The sequence below is a fragment of the Grampus griseus genome (genome assembly GCF_964374135.1).
Source record: "Grampus griseus genome assembly, chromosome: 21".
NCBI classification, from domain to species: domain Eukaryota; kingdom Metazoa; phylum Chordata; class Mammalia; order Artiodactyla; family Delphinidae; genus Grampus; species Grampus griseus.
In genome coordinates, this window is record NC_139015.1 from 8332453 (window position 1) to 8344627 (window position 12175).

Consider the following 12175-nt stretch of genomic DNA (forward strand, 5'->3'; position numbering starts at 1 on the left):
TTATTATGAACAAGAAAGGGAGGGAAGGAGGGGAGGAGGGAGGTTGGTTTTTGGCGGGGAAGGGACTCGCCTAAGATCACGAAGGTAATGATCATCTGATCATTCATGAGACATGAAGTCTCTTCCCTTGGGCCCTAGTACAGAGTTTGTTTTGAAACAGCTTATATGTTTTTGTTTTCTCATGTGTAACTGTAAGGAACATCTGGAATGTTTAGGAGTAGAGATTTAATACTTTCACGTAACTATATCATGTACCCCCCACAAAATCCTGTTAGGAGAAAAGAGTTGGTTCATTGTCTGACCAAGGGCCATCTGTGTGTTTTGGGACTTTCTTAGGCTTTATATCTGTAATAAGGAGTTTAATGATAATTTTTATGATAATTAAGTTAAATATTAGATGTGAAAAACTTGGGATAGTGCTTAGAAAGCCTTCAGAAGTGTTGGCCATTACTAGTATTACTATGATGATTTTTATTCACTGAGTGGGCAGTGGTTCCAGATTGAGCCAGTCCAGGAACGAAAGGGTCCTCAAAATTCATGTCTTCCGTATCTACACAGTCAGGAGAGACTAAAGGCAGAGTCATAGATGGACACACTTCTAAAAGTCCAATGTTACGCGATGTTCTAGATGTCTTACAGCACTACTCAAACAAGGACTTGCACGGTCCCCCGACAGAGAGCTTGGTTATGTGTCCAGCCAGGATGGCCAGTCTGGGGCGTGTCTGCTTTCCTCCTTGATACTGGCTCTACTGATCACCATCCTTCCCATTCTGCGCGAGTCTCTCTCGATTGGGGGAGGTGGCAGACCTCACACTGTCTGATAAGAATCCCATCAGCTTAGGTTTGGTGCAACTCTCTAGGCTATCATTTTATTTCTTCTATCACTTTAATTCTCCTAGACAATCTGCTGTTTATCCTGCTCCACTTCTCTTTTCAGTTATGATATTTTCTCCTTTTCCTCCGCCTTAGTTCTCACTGCCCTCCTCTGTCGCTGAGCTCACTCTTTTCACACCTCTGGGATCAGACTTCACACCCTGATGACACCAGGGTGCAGGTGTACTACACTGCCTGGCATCTTCCCTCTTGCTAGCTCACTGCAGAATGGGAAGGGCTGTTGCTTTCCCTGTGTAGCTGGTTTATCAGGAACCAAGAGGAGGGAAAACCACGGAGAAGACCCACGCTTATCTCTCTGTGTCTCACTCGGCCCCAGCAAAGCCACAGTCAAAGCCAAAGACTCGCCCCGCATTTGACCTTTAGACTGTCCTGTGGGATTTACCCTCTGGGGTGCCTTACGCTATTTACATAGTTTCTTCAAGACAGAGCTGCCACTGAAAGCTTCCAGAAAGCTTTGCATTTTTTTTTTTAAGAAAGTAAAAGTTAATATTTTTAAATAGTTGACATACCGTGACTCACTGTTTTGACATCACACTGAAATAATTTGAGTGTTTTACATCTTTACATTTAAATACATCTGATACCTCTTTGAAGCAGCTGAAAACTGTTCCAGACCCTGTACCACCTGTCGTGTGAATAAGGATGAGTCTTTGGGGGATGGGGAGGGAGGACATCTCCCAACCCTCTGATTCATTTATTTATAAATGAAAAGGTGGTGTGTCACTCATTTTCCTTGATCTTTTATATATGGTAGAATCCAGCTTCCAAATTTATAGGGCTTAGATGATTTTGTTAAAAAAAAGAAAATATCACTGAATTAAATTCTAGAATAAAAATTTTATTGGCATTTAATTGGATTCTTTTGACTGTGGACCGTAACAAAAGATGGTGTTTAATTTTATATCAAAATTATTATCACTGGTATTTGAACTAACTGGAAGTTCCATCTTACACAATCTTTAGCTCCCTTGAAGGCAAAACACTGCATTATGTTCATCTTTATTTTACCCCAGAGCGTCTAGCAAAGCTAGACATACAGCTGATGAAAAATAAATGTTTGCTAATGAACTGTGTTTAAGCGGCATCAGAGAGACGCTCAAAATGACACCTCCTAGGAACTGAAAAAAGAAAATTGTTTTATTTTTCCCTGCTTCAAATTCATTTATGAAAAGTATTCACTTAAATCTGATATCTATAACACACCCTCGGCTAGGAGGTGATCACGGACAAGATACACTATAACACACTCTCAGCTAGGAGGTGATGGACAAGATACAATGAAGCAGTAGCATTGTCTACACGCCATCATTTATGGAGCAGATATTTTGGATTCATTATTGCATCTTATATTTTCTCTAACGCCTGCCTTGTTGAAAAACCTTTGTAGCCTAGCTCTTTGAAAGTCTGCTCATTTGAAGTTCGTCAAACACAGACCTGAAGAATTTCTCCTCATAAAACAGCAGTTTCCTGGGCCAGATTTGTACGCGCCTTAGCAAAGCAGCAAGAGGCCTGGACCACCTCTGTGTAGACTCACCTACTTACTCATGACCGGGTGGAGCCCACCGTTCCTCACATGTACACCTCTTTTCGTTCTTAACCCCAAGCCTTTTTCATGACGTTTCTCTCACCTAGGCTACCTGCGTCCTCTGGGTGCATATCCAGAGTCCCAGGATTCATTCAGCGCTCACTATCTCTGTGAAGGCTTTTTCATGCTCTTTAATTTACTGTTTTGACCCTTCCTTTGAGGCTATCACAGTATTTGTTTCTGTAACTTGGTTTAAATTCCTAAACAGAAATGCTTCCCTTTTTTATTCCATTTGCATCTCTTTCAGCACCTTCATTAATGCCATGTCCTTCGAAGATTGTTATTAGATGTTTCTGTGATTGAGTGATTAAGGTGGGGAAAAAAATTCAAGGTTTTTTTCCCCTTTTTTTAACCCAAGAAAATATAGCTCTAGAGTCTCTATGTAATGCTAAGCCCTCTAATATAAGTGTATTATTTTGATTTCTGGGGTTGAATTAAGCACAGAAATGGAAGACAGACAACACCCTTAGCTATAAAATTTCTGCATGAGTACCGGGATTTCCATTGGAGTTGACACTGAAAAATCTGAGACCAGAGTATTAGTTTGGTCAGTTTCCTCGTCCACAAAACGAAGGTTGAATCTGCCTCTAGGGTTCTTTGGAGGGTTAGATGTGTCGCACTCAGAGGGCTTAGCTAAGTGCCTGGAACGGTAAACAGGAACTCAATAAACACTAGTTTTCTTTATCCGGATAGAGTTCAAGAAAAGGCACCTGTTTCACTGTGACAGTACTTCATATTTTGAATGTACTATTTTAAATTTGAACCATCTTTCTATGGCAGTAGTGTTTGAATATTTCTCCATATTCCTTCCTACACAAATGACGTATGTATTAATAACTTAAACTTATATAAACTGTAGAATATATAGATATGTATTTATAATATGTAAAATTTTACAAACATATGTTAGTAAATATATATATACACAAATATATGTAAATAAAATAGAAATCAATCAGCCTTACCCACAGATAACCTTGAAAACCAAGTAGTTTTTACTTGCTGATTCCAAACAAGAGCAAACTCTAACTGTGATAACCCCTGGGTCAGGTATATACCAGTGTGAAGACATAGGCCCTCCTGTATTAGTTCACCGCGTTCCCAAGGAGGAAATAAATAGATCATTTCCATTTTGGAATGCTGGAGTAGATGTGTATCCAGGGTGCTGTGCAAACGCAGAGGACCACTTCTAGCAGGTGACACTGAAGCCTGGGCTGGCAGCACTTTCGTTGTCACAGTTCTGTTACACGAGTTGGCTGCCAAGCCTTTGGTGTGCACCTTGCTTCTCTTGTTTCTCTAAGAAACCCAAAATGCCGTTCCAGGTGTGTGTGCATGCGGGAGAGTGCTTGAAGCACAGTGCATTCAGATGGCAGCGGGACGCCTGCACACTTCTAAAGTTGGCACCCAGGAAAAAGAAATGACTTTTCTGCTGTTGATTTTGGAGAGCTGGGCCTGCCACCCATCTTCCTGCCAAGCCTCAGACCTTAAGCATACTTTCTGCATAACCATCTCTAGGAGCTTTGTGCTGAAAAGGGTTTTGTATTTTTAGCTTGCACCCGCTTTATTTTCTGCCTTCCATTTAATTGGGGTTTGGTGATTGCCTCACTCAGGCACGAGTTAGCTTCATCTTTTGCTTCGGCGCCTGTGTACATAAAGGCTGCAGCCACCAGCTCTATAGACGCCACCATCCATCTCTCATCCCCGGTCCTCAGTAGAGTGACTATATGCTGAGTAAGCTGGATGCACCGATATAAATAGGGAAAGGAGAAGGAAGAGCTATGACAGCTTAGAACACCCTTCAATACAATTGGGCCTGGAAAAAGTTATGCATAAATTGAAAAGCACTTAATATTTCTCCCCAAATGCTATCAACAGCGTTTAAGAACCTTTCTTCTTGTAACACCAAGGCAGTAGCTATATGAATAGAATGACTCAGTCAAGTTGTAGAAAACAAGTTTCAAAATTCCTTGCTTTGGGTTTCAAAGAAGTTGTGGCATTCAAGGTCGAGGTGAGATGGAGTTTGGAGCCAGGGAATCCATGGGTGGTGTAGGCTAGATAGCTAGCTAGATAGGCGATGGTGATGCAGTGTGAGCTCTGGAATTTTCTATAATAATAATAATTTTTAAAAAGTTAAGTAAATAAATGAAAAAAACAAAAATAAATAAGTGAATAAATTAAAAGGAATAAAAGTCATACGAGATTGAATCAAGGGTAAGAGACAAGATATGTGTTGCTCAGTCAGCTGAGGTGTTGACATCTGTCTAGCGGCTCTTGTAGAAGCGTTTGAGAAAAAGAGAGGAAAGTGGTGTTTTCATTTTTTAAATAAAAGCGTGAGTTCTTCCTTTTAAGCTTCCTTACTTCCCTCTCGCATTGTTGCTTTGTAAGCTTCTATTAAGCTTCCTCCAGCTTCTAGGTCCCTACTCTCTGATTCACAAAACAAGCCTGGAAAAGATCTGTCCAGATATTATAAACCTTGTGTGAACTCGTTTTTGTAAACCTTGATTCCCCATCAAAAGTCCACGGCTCAGCTCGGAAGGAAATGCTTTCAAAATGACTCCCAGCTTTGTTCGAAGCAAGTAACTCCATTGCTTCTTAACCAGCCGGTGATGGAAGGCGAGTGCTGTGTTCACTTTGTCAGAGGGACCAGGGGAGGGGCTGGGGACTGTCCAGGGCTGCCAGAGGGAGGAAAAACGGCCCAGGGGCAGAGAAGTCATGGGCCAAGAAAGTTCGGAGTAGGGAGCCTCGTGGGATTTTTAACCTGAATAGATCAGCTGAAAAGTTCCACAAAAATGAGATCCCGCGTTTTGGGGGCTTGGCTTCCATAGGACCTCCTGGTTTTGTTGTGTTGTTTTCTTTTTATTTCTGAGATGGTACATGGACCAGCCTTTTCAGACTCCCATCTGGGTAGGTGCTTTGGAAGGTGGGAGCAGAACAGAAGGAATAGGGCATCTGATCTTTATCCGTTCCTTACACTTCAATCCATCTTTTTCTGGCCACGGACTGCTGTTGTGCACAGAGAGTTAAACCAAGGGTGTCCTTTTTTTCTTCGCAAAAATGGAAGTGGGCAGGACGAGCATAGAATTTTAAGTTCGCACTTCATGTTGTAGCTTCAGAGAAACTGCAGGTCCACACAACTGGCCATTCTTATTTTTCTCTCGCTTGAGTCAAGTATGCCAAAATGTGATTGTCATTGTTTAAGTGGGAAAAAATAACCATATGCCAATTCAGTTTGTATTAAATATCTTTCCGGATTGTGTGTAACTCATTTGTGTAAGGCCTGCTAGTTTGCATGCTGGGATACTTTGAACTGTTCTTACCTTTTGCAACGTAGAACTCATGGGCACCTGGGGTGGGAAGGAAGAGATGGAACAGGAAAGGGAGGAAAAGGAGATGAAAGTCAGCTTCCGTCATTGATCTTAATATTTGCAGATAAAATAGAGACAGGCCCTGAGGTCTGTCAGTGTAAATTTACCACTACGCGTTGCTTTCTCTGTGTAACATAAGGAAGAATATTCCTGAACAGAAAAGATGGAGTTCAGATAAAGTAGAGAATAGTGCAGTACAAAAAACAGCTAGAATTGTTTTTTAAGAAAATGTATTTGAAAGTTAAAACGTATTTGGTGGAGAGCTAATAAGTAAACAATAGGGGTATCTCTCTTCCAAGGAAAGGAACTGACATTTTGGGGGGTTGAATAACTTGCTAGCGTTTCATTTACATTTTTATTTCTTTTTTTTTCCTCCCCAAGTTCCCGTCTGACATTTTAATACCTGCATCTTAGAACATCATTCACTGAGCAAGTATCCATTGAGGTCCTATTACGTGTTTTACACGGTGCTAGATGGCCTGGCCCCTGTCCATGTGTTCTTAATTTCATGTGCCTCTTGGAATAACTAAGTGAACGAATGAGTAAACAAACAAATAGCATTGATTTCACCGGGCTGCCATGACAAAGTACAAACTGGGTGGCCTAAAACGATAGAAATGTATTCCCTCCCAGTCTGGAGGCCGGAAGTCTGAGGTCATGGCGTCAGCAGGGCGTCACCGTCCCTGACGCTCTAGAGGAGGGTCTTTCTTGTGGGTCCCAGCTTCTGGCAATGGCCGGCTGTCCTTGGAATCCCTTGGCTTGTGGACGCCCCACTCCAATCTCTGCCTCCGTCTTCATATGTCTTTGTTCGCTGTGTGTGTCTCTATGTCCTTATTTTTTCTCTTCTTCCAAGAATACCAGTTACTGGTATTGAGCATGACCTCATTTTAACTACATCTGCAATGACCCTATTTCCACATAAGGTCACCTGTGAAGTACTGGCGGTTAGGATGTCCACATACCTTTTTTGGGAGAGAGATTTCAACCTACATTGTGCATATGTGCAAACATACATACGTGAATAAACACACACACAATACATATATAAATGTGTAATTCATTATAAAAAATAGAATGAAGGGAGTCATCACAGTGCCAGGATAGAGAGAATACTTGGGGAGCACCACTTTACAGTGGGTCAGACGAGGTGGTAGCAGGTGGACCCACAAACTGGTAGGGAGTTTGTTCTAAGCACATGGCTGGTGCCATTCAGAGTCACCATGCAAACTCAGGGCAATGCAGTTGATATGTTTTATATTTCCTGTTTTCTCTAGTTATCAAGGAGAAATCACTTCATCTAATTTTTATGACATCTGGTAATGATTTTTGAACTATTTTTCTTTTATTGGAATTCCCAGAGAATTCTCATGGAATTTTGGGTAGTGCTATATATAACAGAAATACCAGTTCTTAGTTAATGTATTGATATTGTTTGCATGTTTTAGAAGCATGGATAATAGCAAATCGAGTTTGTCTACTTGCCCTCAAAGCTTTTCTGTCACACTGTTAGTGATTTCTTTCTCACTTTACTTCTCTTTTCTGTCTTCACCCTTTATTTTCTCCATTTTGTTCTGTTGTCTCTCAATCTTAATCACATATATACCTGCATTTGTTTATTTTTTTTCCTTTCAGCTCACACTTAACAATGAGAATTTTGAGCTTTTCTATCTTTACTTCAAGCATAATTGCTACCTACTCTCTTTCCTGAATTCACTCTGTTCCATAGGCTGTTTTCCTTGAAATTAGACAAAGATACATTCACAATAGAGAATAGGTAATCAACAGGACAATGTAGGCAGCCACTTTTGCATACTTTACCCAACTGATTAGGATGCAACAAATGTACTTTTCTACATAGTAAGAATAGTGATGAAGATTCCACATAATGAAATGTGGATAAAGTAACTTTCTTTTAAAACTGTGTTTAAATACAATTTGTGAAGTTTTACGGACTTTCGATATTTTAAAACCACAGCCCAGATTAGTCTTCAATAATGTTTGGTAGATAGGTATTATTTATTTTGATAAAATTTGGATAGGACTGTCTTCACATGAAAGTAAGAGTCATGTTTTAACATAGCATATGCTATAGTTTTAGGGATACTGGCTTGTGGATATTAAAATATAAGCCATTTTTCTGTCTTACATTTCCTTGGGCAATTTATAATGGGCATGAAAATAACTAGTAACCTACATGTTTGTGTATACAAAAGTTATTAGAAATTATATTTTCCTTTTTGTTTGTTAAATTCACATAGAAATCTGTACTTGGTTAGGAAGTTACAGTTGGTTCCTTAACCTTTATGTTGCTGGTGAGAATACTGGTTTTAGAAACAAGTATGATTTCTCCTCCGGGATTGCACTTCTCCAACTTTGTTTACTCTCTCTGCCGTTCCATTTTCCTGAACTTCATCTGGAATCTTGACTAGATGGCACAGGTCCCAGGGACTCCCATCCTATCCCCATAGGCTCTGAGATCTTCTATTTTATCTGAACATGCTTAGGGCACTGATACACTCGCTTGACGGGGATGAGTAGAATCAAGTTGACTTTTAAATTTTTTTCTTAACCAAAATAATTCTTAAAAATTCAGTTAAGAATGTCTATCATTTGCATTTCTTGGTCATTGTCCCTTTATATGACATGAGACATGGCAGGAACTAAATATAAAACTCGCTCTGTTCTGAGATGTTGTTTAGTGAATCCACCCAAGCTCAGTAAACACCATCTTTGTGACAGAGTGAATTCTGTTTCTGTTATATTTAAGAATATAATCACTGACTTTGGAAGGTGTATCGCACTAGCAGGCTAACAACTGCCCTTTAGGTGAATAGTTAGTGGTGAACACACACACTCACTCTCTCTCTCTCACTTAGAATTTCTACATTAACTATTATTTGTTACAGCAATTTTAAACTCTCTTTATCCATTATATCTTTGCACATCAATTGTAGGTATATAATTATTACTGCCTTGGGCCATGAAATACTGTCATTGCCTTTAAAAAAATACCTACCATCTTCTTAAGCTACCAAAGTAGCTTTTTCCTTAATACAGGTGGTTCAGTGTGTTCTCTAAGCAAATATGTTAACCTCAGAACTGAAATATTTGATATTGATCTCTTTTCCTTTTGGTCTTTATTCCAACACAACTTTGATCTTCAGATTGGAGTTGTGTGTTGAGCCTTAACTAGACTAAAATTAATTTTTAATAAGAATCCTCACGGTCTGTGACAGTTTCTTCTATTTAATTGATAGCATAGGCCCATGTTAAATGAAAAATGTATTTTTCAAGCATGTTCTCAATAACAAAGCATGCATTAGCGGCAGGAATTGGACCAAATCACTGTGTGCTCTGAATAAGGACTAAGAAGTCTATGGAGAAAGAGTTTCAGATAACATACATGTACACGAATGACACATACGTCTATTGTCAGTTATTGTGCGTCTCCCTATGGTGTCTTCTTCTCAAAAAATCATGTTACTTTTCGATTGTCTTTTGCTCTTGGTTACAAATAATTCCAAAGCTAACACAGTGCTTGGTGGGTATAATGGAATGAAAATACTCAATCCTTCCATTAAAAATGATTGTTTTTTCCTCTTCTAAAAAGAACGTGGAAGTAAATTTTGTGAGAAATCACTGTAAGGTGGTCAATATTATAATTATCAGATTGGGTTTAAAAAAAGACATCATCATATTAAAATATGCAAATGTATCAAGGCAACATGTTGTACACCTTAAACTTAAGTAATGTGACATGTAAATTATATCTCAATCAAAAAAAGAATAAAAGAAAGGATATCGACTTGATATATCCTGAGGAATCTAAGCATATTTTCACTTAGGATGTAGAATAAGATTTGAACTTATCTTCTTGTAGTTTTGCCTTTTTCAGGATGTCATATACTTGGAATTAAACATGCTGGCTTCTTTCACTTAAAAAATGCGTTTAAGTTACTCCCATGTCTTTTTGTGGCTTGCTAGCTCATTTCTTGTTTTTGCTGAACGACATTCCACTGTATGGATGTACGGTGGTTTATTCATCCGTTCACCTATTAAAGAATATCTTTGTTGCTTCCAAGTTTTGACAATTATGAATAAAGATGCTACAAATATTTCTGTGCAGATCGACGTGTCCTTCACAGGCAGTTTTGTTGATCTTGTCACAGATAGGACCCAAGAATAATTATGTTGTAAGTTTAAGGCTGAAAGTTGTAAAAAAGTGTTGCCGAGGAAAGCCTGGACAGGTGCATCCAGGCTTGTCCCGTTGCAGATAAAGCCACACTCATCGGCTGCAGCTTCTCGAACCTTCTCTTGACCACCTCTCCACATCCCTTTCTTGCCACTCTGGTAGGCAGCCTCCCTGCCACTGTGCAGAGCTGTTATAGGTTCCTCAGGCTCTGAGCGTCAGCACACCCTGAGTCAGCAAACTAGTCACTGTTACTCACAAACCAGCCCATGTGTTTCCTCCTCTGGAAGTCGTCTTTTTTTTTTTTTTTGCGGTATGCGGGCCTCTCACCGTTGTGGCCTCTCCTGTTGTGGAGTACAGGCTACGGACGCGCAGGCTCCGCGGCCATGGCTCACGGGCCCAGCCGCTCCGCGGCATGTGGGATCTTCCCGGACCGGGGCACGAACCCGCGTCCCCTGCATCGGCAGGAGGACTCTCAACCACTGCGCCACCAGGGAAGCCCTGGAAGTCGTCTTTAACCACTCCTGTGATAAGTTACATTCATGGCAACCATTTCAAGTGGATAAGTTACAGTCATGGCAACCATTTCAAGTGCCTTCTATTAAATCATTTGCTGCGACACTGATAGAGATTGGATCGTGTTTTTCCAATTTCATTTTTGAGGAAACAGAGCCACAGAACACTGAACTAACATGTCCAACGTCATTCAGCGGGTTAGCATCGATTCAGTGTTTGACCCTAAGTTAATCCTGCCCCCAGAGTCAGAGTTCTCGCTCATGATTCCCAGTTGCAGCTGGTTGAGTTTCTTCTGTTTCCCCCTCCTGTGTATCCGTAGTATTCTGTGCATGCGTCAAATAGGCATTTTTCCCCCTTGATTTGATTTATTATTTCCTTCCCTTATCTGTGATCTCCTTTAAGAGAAGAATTAGGAGCAGAATTATGCATCTCATGTCCTTACTGTCTATTACAGTTCATAGAACATAGTATTTAAAACTGTGGTGAATTGATACATAACCTAAAATGAAAAGGAATTACTAGTTTATAATACAAAAAAATAGAATTAAGGAAAATTCCAACCAGTAAGAATTTGGACTGATTTGAAGTACATGTTTTATTCCTTAGAACCCAAGCTAGAGAACATTAAGCAGTGGCCGTGGGTACATGAAGATGGTACCACCAGGGGACCACTGACGGAAGAAAGGCTTTAGAATCTTGAGACCAGAACAGTCTGCGTTAGTTTACTGGTGCAACTTAATTTACTACAAATGTGGTGGCTTAAAATATCACACATTTGTCATCTCATGATCTCTGTGGGTTAAGAGTGTGGACCCAGCTTAGCTGGGTCTTCTGCTTAGAGTCTCTCAAGGCTGCAGTCAAGGTCTCTTGTGAGGTTCAACCAAAGAAGAATCAGCTCTTATCGGCAGAATTCAGTTCCTTTCAGTGGTAGGTCTGGGGGCTTCATGTCCTCATTGGCTGTCAGGTCCTGATGACAGGGGGTCACAGCATGTTGGTCTCTGGAGCCCAACATGGTGGCCAGAGTCAAGGTGATCACACACATCCTTCACCTTTGCTGTGTGCTGGTAATTAAGAGCAAGTCACAGTTATGCCCATAGTGAAGGGGGAAGGACACAAACCCCAGGAGATAGGACCAGGAAGGGTGTCACCTTGATAGTCTGTCCACACAATCACTGAGAATAATTTTTAAGATAATTGGCCCATAATCCTCTCATTTGCCATTAGGGTATGTATATGGTGCCTCCGTTTTACGATTTTCCAGTGAATGAAAGCTTCGAGCATCATTTTGGAGAATGGTAAACCATTTTGATGGGGATGAATGCCAGTTATACCTACATATGTTTAAGCAAATACCAATAGCAACAGCAACAAAAAAAAATCAAATAAGTTTTCTTTTATAAATTGAATTTTTGGAATATTTTCCCAAAAATCTTATAGTTACATTCTTATTCTTTTAAACCAAGAGGGCTGCTTCAGTAGAAAAATTTTAAGTGTTTAATTAAGTAATTATTGAAGGCATGTAAATTCTACATGAATTATTTGTGTTATTTTGTCGTAGGGATGAGGGATCTGGGATTCCTTTGCACGTAAGGAGGCTGCAGAGAGGGAGTATTGTAAATGTAATTT

General features: G+C 40.1%; 1 protein-coding gene across 1 annotated transcript in view; it reads left to right on the top strand.

The window, feature by feature from the left end:
• Nucleotides 1–12175, top strand: part of CSMD1 (CUB and Sushi multiple domains 1) — a gene marked incomplete at its 3' end in the record, with an annotated part of 1748580 nt that overhangs the window by 452533 nt on the left and 1283872 nt on the right. The gene's annotated exons all lie outside the window — the stretch shown is intronic.